At 37.3% G+C, this 7,237-nt stretch overlaps 1 pseudogene; it reads right to left on the bottom strand.

Moving 5' to 3' along the window:
* Nucleotides 1-318: 318 nt before the first annotated feature.
* LOC145130805 (uncharacterized) lies at nt 319-1,575 on the bottom strand (annotated as a pseudogene).
* Between the last annotated feature and the right edge of the window lie 5,662 nt (nt 1,576-7,237).

Here is a 7,237-nt window from a genome sequence, read left to right as displayed (position 1 = left end):
CCATATCAATTTTTTTTATTTTTTCATTTTTTTTGCTAACTTCAAAAAAAATCTAAAATAATATTAAAAATAACATTTAATATTCTTTTTTATTTAATTAAATTAGAAAATATAAATTAAAATAAAACATAACATTTTTTTGATTTTTTTTGCTAATTTAAAAAAAAAATTTCTAAAATAATATTTAAAATAACATTTAATTAAAAAACCACACTACAAATAAAAAAAAACACACAAAAATTATAAAACACGATAATTAAAAAACTACACTTAAAAAAAGACAACATAATTTAAATCTTAACGACAATTCGAAATTAACTAGTTATTATCTAGAGTTGGAATGTAGACATGTTCAATGTGATCAGTAAGATCGGATCGAAGTTGGTGGTGGGTTTCAGCATTACGCAATTCATGTATTATTTCTTGGTCATCAACTTCGTCGGTGGGGGGGGGGGGGGGGTCGGGCTGATACATGAGATATATCGCAACACCCTCATCTTTCAATATCATATTGTGTAGTATAATACAAGCGTACATTATATCTTTTGTTTTCTTCACCATCATAGCTCGTGCAAGCATTTTTAATATGTCCCAACGTCCTTTAAGGACCCCAAAAGCACGTTCTACGTCCTTTCTTGCTGATTCTTGTGCCGCCTTAAACCGTATCTTTTTGTCGGTTACTGGATATGGATATGCCTTCACAAATACAACCCATGATGGATATATTCCATCAGCAAGATAGTAACCATGTTTGTAGTGTGCACCATTCAGATAAAATGAACAATCAGGTCATGTTCCATGATATTTCTCATCAAACAATGGTGATTGGTAGAGGACGTTTAAATCATTGTTAGAACCGGCTACACCATAGAACGCATGCCAAAACCATAAATCTTGTGACGTCACCTCTTCTAGTATCATTGATGGATACTGATGGTCACCTTTCATGTATTGGCCTCTCAATTCCGTTGGACAATTCCTCCAATTCCAATGTGTGCAGTCAATGCTACCAAACATTCCAGGGAATCCATGTCTAGCTTCATGTGCTTCATATAAAAGTTGAATGTCAGTGGATGTTGGACGGCGTAAATATTCAGCCTTATACATTTGGACAACACCGTAGCAAAAGTTTTCAAGAGCTTCACGAAAAGTTCTTTCTGACATATTCAGATACTCATCTAACGAGTCTGGGTTATAACCCTTCACTAATTGACGTATTGCTGATGTGCATTTTTGTAGCACACTGAAACTTCTTTGATTTGTTGCATCCCATGTTGTTTGAAAATAAGGATAATTCGTCTCCAGGTCACCAACAAGTCGCATAAACAAACCTTTGCTCATACGAAACCTTCTGCGGAATTGCGGGTGACCATAGGTTGAATCATCTGAAAAATAATGTCAGATCAGCAGTCGTTCAGCCTCTAAACGATCTTTGTGGATTGTGTTTCTCCTTTGAATGTTGCTTGAACTAGCATTATTCTGAAGAAGAAGTTGTGCAGTACGAGACAATACAGGTAACAAATTATTGTTGATAAGTTCATCCTCAGATGATGAACTATCATCGTTAACTTCCATTACTATTTTCCGAATGTTTGGATTCATTTTGACAAAAGAGAAAATGAAACAAACATATATATATATATATATATATATATATATATATATATATATATATATATATATATATATATATATATATAATGAAACAAGGATACATATAGAGACTCTTAATAAAAAAAATTAAAATTAAAATTAAAATTAAAAACATAATAATAAAGAGAAAGATTCTCCAGTCAAATGAAGTTGACATTTTGAACTTCACGGGTCCTCCAACTCCCAACCATGCTTAGTTGCAATTTGTCGTTTCCTTTCAAGCACCGTGTGCAAAATACCTCCAGTCAAATGATCATGCGGCCGGAGAAAATACTCCATATCTTGGTTCTCTATCTCCCGATCCAACAGTTGAGCTTTTCGTTCTTCATTAGCTTCGAGAATGCACAACTTTTGTTCCCGGTACCGTTGTCTCTGTTCTGCCTCTGTTTCGGTTGTAGTCTTGATGCCGACAATTTGTTTGACGAGATCAAACATTTCATTTTCTGTTGATGATGTCGATGCCGCTTTCTTTTCTTTTCTTTTTCTCTGAGGTTGTGAGTCTTCAACACTAAACGACTGTTGTTGTTGGGGGGAGAATCCAGGAGGATATTGTGGATCAGATGATGATGTGTAGGCGTTGGATGAAGATGTTTTAGTTCGTTTTGAAGAATGAGGCAGGGAGTCTTCACCCGCTTTTGTAACAAATGCCCATTTCGCGTTGTCTTTCAACCACTCCCAAGCTTATTGATGAGGAAAACCTTTCTGGTTAATAGTCCTCCGATACTCGCTTAGTGAAGATTGTAAAACATCAACCTCAGATCTCCCACTAGCCGCACTGCTCATCTTACGATTATAGATACCGTTGAAAGCATTACATTTCTTTTGGAGGTCTTTCCATTTTGAGTTTACTTGGTGTCGTGACTGATCCGAACCTCCCATTTGAACATTACAATGCTCTAGAACCCTCTCCCAAAATGCATCAAACCTTTGTTGATTTCCGCGTTGTTTATCTTTAGAAACATCGACATATGCCCTAGCCAAAGCCAACTCTTCGCGTTCCACCCAAATCTTTTGCTTCTGGCGGTGTGTATAGTTGTGTTTTCTCTCAGCAACGGGTTGCAACTCCTCGCTGGTTTCTTCTTCGTTTCTTTCAGGAGTCGGGTCGTCACTAAAACTTTCAGATTCTTCATTCTGAGCATCACGAAACTGGAAATTATCGGGTTGAGAAGATTGGAATTGGGTTTCTGGAACTCTTTGAGAAAACCGATTCCATGGATTATAACTCTGATTTTCTTCTGGAAGCTTAAATGTTGGGAATATTAGGGTTTGTAGTGGAGATCTGGATACCGACTTGGATCGTGATATCACTTTCCGAACTGATATTTCTACCCTATGCCTGGGTTACAAGAAATTCAGCCTAGGATAATCCAAGTGGACACTTACGATTCTAGGCACAGAAATCGTAAGCCAATATGCTAGAGGATGATGTGAAAGTGTGATGAAAAACGAGAGCTTAAGATCGTCCACCCTCTTCTGAAAAGAAGAGCTGTTTATATAATAAACGATATTAGGGTTTAATTAGGTTGGGCCGTCATTAGTTGCTTTGGAAGAAAGTAATATTAATCCCGATTTAATGAGGATTTAGGGTTCCCAAAACTAACGAGTTTCGTTAGTTTTACCATAAACACCCTCAAGAAATTGAATTTTCCACTAAGGTCCCATATGTAAAATTCGGTGAGGTTCAGCGGGACCCCATCCAGGGGCTCTTCCCCTTGGACCCCGCTAGGGGCGCTGCCCCTAGACCCCGCCAAAGGGGCGCTGTCCCTTTGGAAACCCCGGACCCGGGGGCGCTGCCCCCGGACCCCCGACTAGTCGTCGAACCGGCTTCTAATTCGATCTTATACATGCGTGCAGTCCGCACAACCCCCGTACATATAATATAGTACAAATTATGAAGCCCCTTAGCTCACATGTTAGTTCCATTTACTTAAAATGATATGGTGACACTAAAATCACCAACAATCCTCCCCCATTTTAGTGTAACCCTTGAACAAACATAACCTTTATCAAACAAACCAAACTAGTACATAATGAAAATATTGAAACGATTGAATTTCCACTTAGTATCATACATTTGCAAAATACTCGAGAATCAGGGTGTTCTAAGAATTGAACCCATCAACCCATTTGAATACCAGAAAGTAAAATACATACTAGTTTATTGAATTTCTAGCAAATTACAACTTGACACTATTATAAAGCCGTGTGTCCCAATCCTCTCATGATCGTATCAAGGTCAAGTCCACAACCTCTTGAAATGCGGTTACACTTCACAATCACGTAGGTAACTCCTTTCCATGTATCTGCAAATACATTTATCAAAGGAATTATTAAGAAGTTAAACTTCAACCTGGCTAACATGCAGAACCGAACACATACCTGGGATGAATATTTCATGTGTTCCAATCTATAAGTATGAGCTTTCCACATTGAATTCAACTCCTAACATTATATTAGAAGGGAATTGGGTGTCTCCTCATTATAGAATTAAATGGACTTTAATCCCATCCCGATTACAGACTTGTGCACTAAGTCTCTTGTCAGACCTTTAGTCAAGTGATCTGCCAAATTTTGTTGCGATTTCACAAACTCAACCGAAATCACACCATTCATGATTAGTTCTCTAATCATACTATGTCTAACACCTAAGTGTCTAGACTTGCCATTATAAACCTGGCTATATGCCTTAGCCAAAGCGGCTGCACTATCACAAAGGATAGAAATAGGTGTTATCGGTTTAGACCACAAAGGAATCTCATAGACTAAATTCCTTAGCCACTCTGCTTCTTTACCAACAGCTGCTAACGCAACAAACTCATATTCCATTGTCGAGTTTGTAATGCAAGATTGCTTCTTGGAAGCCCAAGAAATGACACCTCCCCCAAGCAAGAATACCCAACCAGAAGTTGAGGAATGGTCCTCCATGTTGGTTATCCAACTTGCATCCGAATGACCTTCTAAAACCGAAGGACTCCCCAAGTAACTCAAACCATAATTCATAGTTCCCTTGAGATACTTAAAAACTCTATTCACTGCTTGCCAATGTTGAGCACTAGGATTACTAGTATACCTGCTCAACTTACCCACAACAAAAACAATATCAGGTCTGGTACTTGTCATGGCATACATCAAGCTACCAATAGCCTTAGAGTATTCCAATTGTGAAATGGGAACACCATTATTTGGCATTAATTTCATACTTGGATCCATAGGAGTACTCACAGGAGAACAATCGGTAAAATTAAACCGCTTGAGAATTTTCTCAATATAATGACTTTGAGTCATTACCAGACCTTTGTTCATCCTTTTAATTCTTATTCCAAGAATTACATCAGCCTCTCCTAAATCTTTCATTGAAAACTTAGATGATAACAATTTCTTTGTTTCATCTACTTGATTTTGGTCGGTACCAAAAATCAACATGTCATCTACATATAAGCAAATGATCACACCGGCTTTAGTAGCATCATCAAATCTACTATAAACACATTTGTCACATTGGTTTGTTTTGAAACCAGAAGACAAAATAACCTCATCAAATTTTTGATGCCATTGTTTAGGCGCTTGTTTCAGCCCATACAAAGATTTGACAAGTTTACAAACCATATGCTCTTTACCGGGCATAATAAAACCTTCAGGTTGTTTCATGTAAACTTCCTCGTCAAGATCACCATTTAAAAAGGCTGTTTTCACATCCATTTGGTGAATAACCAGATTGTGAATACTTGCCAAGGCAATCAACAATCTAATAGTAGCAATACGTGCAACTGGAGCATATGTATCAAAATAGTCAATACCAGGTTTTTGTCTAAAACCTTGAATGACCAACCGGGCTTTGAACTTATCAATAGTCCCATTAACATTCATTTTCTTTTTGAAAATCCGTCTGCAATCAAGTGGTTTAGAACCTGGATGCAAATCAGACAACACCCATGTGTTCTTCTCAAGAATTGAAGACATTTCATCATCAATTGCTTCCTTCCAAAAGGCACTATCACGAGACTCCATGGCCTCTTGATAAGTCGTAGGATCATCTTCAATACTATAGCAATAAGTATATTCAAGATTAATTTCATCCCTTGAACCTTCCACCAAATACAGTTGGAAGTCGGATCCGAAATTTTTCGCAATTTGGCCTCTTTTGCTTCTACAAATCTCTTGTGGTTCTTGCACATTACCACCATCTTGAATTTCTGAATTTCGCTCCTTATTAGCATCAAAAGTCAGATCCTTAGGCCTTTGAATCGATGAAAACCGCATCTCATCAAAAATTGCATCTCGTGATTCGATAACAGTGTTAACCTAAACCGAATCATTAGGTTCTATTACATAAAACCTATATGCCTTGGAATGTTCAACATATCCAATGAATATACAATCAATTGCACGTTCTCCCAAATTTCTCTTTTTGGGCTCGGTGAGTTTTACAACTGCCCGACATCCCCAAACCCGAAAATAACTCAAATTCGGCTTTTTCTTGAACCAAAGTTCATATGGGACTGTTTTGTTCCTTTTATTTGGAACCCTATTTAATAAATAGCAGGCCGTTAACATGGCCTCTCCCCAGAATCCTTCACTCAATCCCGAGTATGACAACATCGAGTTTACCATTTCCTTTAAAGCTCGATTTTTACGTTCAGCAATACCATTCTATTGGGGTGTGTAAGGTGTCATGGTCTCATGAATGATACCCACTGATTGGAAGTATATGGGATCCATATATTCACCTCCCCTATCAATCCTGAGACATTTAACCGGAATGCCCAATTGCAATTCCACCTCGGTTTTGTATATTTTGAATTTATCTGAGGCTTCATCCTTAGAATGCAACAAATACACATAGCAAAACCGAGTGCAGTCATCAATAAAAGTGATCACATATTTTTTATTTCCCAAAGAAGGAGAGGAGTGGAAATCACACAGGTCACTGTGTACAAGTTCCAAAACAGTTGAATTTCTAGTGACACTAGGAAATGGCTGTTTTGTCACTTTTGTAAGCATGCATGTTTTACATTTATCAGATGTCATATCAAAGGATGGAATTAATCCATCTTTTGACATCTCATGCATCCTTCAAAAGTTGACATGACCTAATCTTACATGCCAAAGCATAGATTTATCAACATTAGAAGCAGAAGATACAAATGCAGAATTCTGAACAAGTAATAATTTGTCAACAATATTCAAACAAAACATTCTATTATTTAAATATCCAAAGCCAACAAACATTCCACCCTTAGACAAAACAAACTTATCTGACTCAATAACTTGTTTAAAACCATCAGAATTCAAACAACTAGAGCTAACAAGATTCTTGCGAATCTTGGGAACAAACAAAACATCAAATAACCTAATTGTCTTTCCAGAAGTAAATTCAAGACACACGACACCTAAACCACAAATAGGAATAAAATAATCGTCTCCCATTTTCAGCACCGACCCATCTTCAAGCGGAGTTAATGTTTCAAACATCCGTTTATCCTTGCATACATGGTTCGTTGCACCGGAGTCGATCCACCAAGCAACATCATCATCCTGCACATAGAATGATTCAGGGATAAATGAAACATAATAAACATAATTC

This window comes from Lactuca virosa, chromosome 8 (assembly GCF_052849685.1).
Source record: "Lactuca virosa cultivar CGN04683 chromosome 8, Lactuca_virosa_CGN04683_v6, whole genome shotgun sequence".
NCBI lineage: Eukaryota > Viridiplantae > Streptophyta > Magnoliopsida > Asterales > Asteraceae > Lactuca > Lactuca virosa.
The sequence above is the reverse complement of the archived record's forward strand: the minus strand, read 5'-3'. Positions and strand labels throughout refer to the sequence as shown.